At 45.5% G+C, this 3,758-nt stretch overlaps 1 pseudogene; it reads right to left on the reverse strand.

The window, feature by feature from the left end:
• Positions 1–447: 447 nt before the first annotated feature.
• Positions 448–2,717, reverse strand: LOC141987926 (uncharacterized; annotated as a pseudogene).
• Positions 2,718–3,758: the final 1,041 nt, after the last annotated feature.

Here is a 3,758-nt window from a genome sequence, read left to right on the forward strand (position 1 = left end):
GAGCGGGCCGGCGGCATAAGATCAGCATTTTAATTTAATTTTAAATGAAGCTTCTTAAACATTTTGAAAACCTTGTTTACTTTACATACGACAATAGTTTAGTTATATAATATATAGACTTATAGAGAGAGGCCTTCTAAAAAATGTTAAAATGCATTACTGGCACGCGAAACCTTAAATTAAAGTGAATAAATGAAGACTCGGCACACCATTTCTGAGAGGTTGCCGATCCCTGCCCTATATGCTCTGCAGTGAAAACCAATGCAAAGAATTAATTTAGCTTCTTTACAATGGCCTTGAGTACTATGTTAGCACCCTGATCATCCAGTGGCCCCACTGACTGTCTGGCAGGCTTCCTGCTTCTGATATTCTCTAAAAAAAATTTGTTAGTTTTTGTGTCCTTAACCAGTTGCTCTTCAAATTCTTTCTTAGCCTGCCTTATTATACTTAGTGGAAACCAGTTTGTTCTCTGCTTTTGTGCATTTCAAGATTCTTCTTAATCCGATTGAGTGTGACGCGGGTGAAGACTTTATACACTTGTGAGAGAAGTGTGATCAGATGGTAGTTGCTCAGTTCTTCTGGATTGCCTTTATTTATCAATAGTATTGTTTTCGATTTCTTCCATGCGTCTGGAACACGCTTGCTATTGATGTAGATGGTGAACCGTTGCACCAACGCTTTGAAGAGAGTATCTTCCCCTGCTTTGAGATATTCTGGCCAAACATCGTCTGCTCCCGGACTCTTCCCTCTCTTTATGTTATGAATTATGTATTCAATTTTTTCCCACATAATGTTGGGAACTTCTTCTGTAACCTGCTGCGTTGGTGTATGCGGGACATTGACATGCAAGGAGTAGAAGTCATTGTAGAATTTTGTACATATTTCATTCATCTTGCTCCTTTCCAATGTCCTTTCACCATTTTCATCTTTCAGTGCTGCCAGGATAATCTGTTTCAGCCTAACATCTCTTTCTACCTTCTTCAGACTCTCATTCTTTTCAGCCACCTCTCTCAATTTCTTCTTTCTAGTCTTCTTTGATCTTCACATGAATTTCCTTGCATAGTATTCTGTATTCTTCGCCCATTTTTCCTTTTAATTTCATGCACGCCCTCCTTGCCATCAGATTCAGTTTCCTCACTGATCCTCAGAGGATCAGCAAATATGAATGTGACAGTACCTAAATAAGACATTTTTAGAATGAAATATTTATCATACAAAGGCATTTTTCCCATTGCAGGACTGCAATATTACAAGACTTCTTATTCTACCCAGAGTACATAAAGCAGAATCTTTTGATAACTGTGAACCACTTGTCACCTAAGAGTAAAGTATGTACTTATACACCATGACTTCATCTTAGCCTACTTGGAATGGATCCTCAAAGTCATATTTTGCATGCAGAGCAAATGAGCTCTTCTTATACCAGTCTTAGTATGGACATGGGCAATGGTAGTGCAGAAGTGGCTGAGGCACTCTTCTTTATGGAAGGGGAGCAATCTACATGCAGAGGGTTCCCTCCATCCATGGACCTAGGCAGAGAATCTGGACCATCTGTCTATTCCACTGGATGCATATTTACTGGACTTCATTCTGAAGAAACCTCTACTTTTTCTTTCTTTTCCTAAAAGTTCACTCTGTTTTATGCTTGCTATTTAAAAGTGGGTTTCTGCTTTGCTTTTTTAACCTTTTCTGTCCGTGACCTTTAAAACAATAATTAGTAAATAAAGGCTCAGCTGGTCTCAATCCAACTGGCGGGCAGCAGCAGCTGGAAGGAAGCCAAAGTAAGCTTGGATCATGGTTGTGTAAACAAATATCAGCAGCACCTTGTTATTCCACTGTTTATCTTCTGTTATTCCCCTTCACCTGCAAGTGTATGGCTGTCAGTTGCCTCCCCCATAGATGCAATGTCAGTGTTGCTGCAGGAGTTATGTAAGGAAGACAGAGGTGAAAGTAAGCCGGTACGCCCCCCGTACGGCGTACCGGCAAGAGACAGTGAGCCGTACTGGGGTGGATCAGCTTCCCCAGGTACAATTTAAAGGGCCTGCGGCTCCCAGCAGCAGCGGGAGCCCCCAGTCCTTTAAATTGCTGCCAGAGCCCTGCTGCTGGAGCCCTGGGGTAACGGCGGCAGGGCTGGGGCGGTGACTTAAAGGGCCCAGGGCGGTAGCGGCCTTTTAAATCGTCCCCAGAGCCCCACCGCTGCTTCCCCAGGTCTCCAGCAGGCTCTGGGGACGATTTAAAGGGCCCGGCACGGTAGTGGCAGCTGGAGCCCCATCCCTGGAGCCCTGCTGCTGGAGCCCTGGGGATGATTTAAAGGGGACTGCTAGAGTCCCCGGCTGCCGCTGTTACCCCAGGGGCCGGGAAGGAGGCACTTACCGGTACAGGGAGAGCTGGGGCTGGCTCTGACCTCCCCCAGCCATGCCCCTTCTGCCTGAGGCCCTGCCCCTTCTGGGGGCCAGAGCCGGCCTCAGCCCAGCCCCGTACTAGTAAGACCCTAGACTTACTTTCACCCCTGAAGGAAGAGAACTGGAAAATGAAACCAGTAGCACTAGATATTGCTCTGTGCTGGTGTGCAAAGGGGCTGTTAGTTCATGCATACCTGAACAACCTGCAGGTAGGATGGCATCAGTGGATGGGATATAGGTGATTTCTCTCCCACATCCTGCCCTCAAGCAAGCAGCAGGGCAGGATCCTTCTTCCCTTGCATTCATGACAGCACTAGATAAGTTGCCTGTTTACTAGCCAACTTCATGCACTCCAAGGATGTGTGGTCTGCCAGCTGGTGGTGGGATGTCCAGCCTCTTAGCACCAATGTAGACAGCAGCATGCTCTAGCCTGGCACATGCTGTTCCTTTTGATTTGCAACAGCCGTGAAGTGCAATCAAGGGCATGCTTCCTATGCCCACCGAACGGAATGCAACAGGTGATCAGAGATGGACAACAGGGGGTCATCAGGAGCCTGGGCTAAAATTCTTCCAGCAGCTGAATGAAGGATTAAGATAATTTCACTGTCTCTGATGGAGTCACGCTCTCCAGATATTACTACAGTAAACTACCCTTCACTAAGGCTCATAAAAATGCTTCTGAGGAGCATATTGTTTGCTTTTGGAATGAACTGTATTGCATGAATGACAGGTATTGTGTCTCTCCTTGGTTATGAGGTTTGACTCAGGGTAAAAAGGGAGGAAATTGTGTAACCCCATTTTGTGAAAAATTACTGGCAGCATAGCACCAGCCTTCCAAATAAAGCATTTCTGTTCTCCTTTGCAGCACCAGCCAGGGCAAAATTTGGCCTTCACTCATTACATATTGTGAAACATTAGAGCAGGGACTTGGAGCCAGGACTCCTGATTTCTAATCACTGCTGTGCTAATGACCCACTGCATGTCACTGGGCAGGTCTTTAAGGCTTACATTTTCAGGTGTGCCCTAATGGGTGCATCAGTTTTTGGGAGCCCAGGTTGAGACATCTTGGGCCTATTTTCAGAGTGTTGAGCACACACAGCTCTTATCGACTTTAAAAGGACTTCAGCATTGCTCCTTCATCACTGATTTCTGGCTCTCTCTCTCTCCTTTCTGTTTATAATTATTCCACTCCTGTCTCTTAGCAGCCATTTACAATCATACCTTAACTCTAGCCAAGAAAGCAAGCAAATGTTTCCCTTTAGCACTCAATGCAAGTGGAGTTAATGGACTGTCTCCATGGGGTGCTCCCTGAGTGGTACAGTCTGAATATCTACACCAAGCTCCCATCAGCTTGTA

The sequence above is a fragment of the Natator depressus genome, chromosome 5 (assembly GCF_965152275.1).
Source record: "Natator depressus isolate rNatDep1 chromosome 5, rNatDep2.hap1, whole genome shotgun sequence".
NCBI lineage: Eukaryota > Metazoa > Chordata > Testudines > Cheloniidae > Natator > Natator depressus.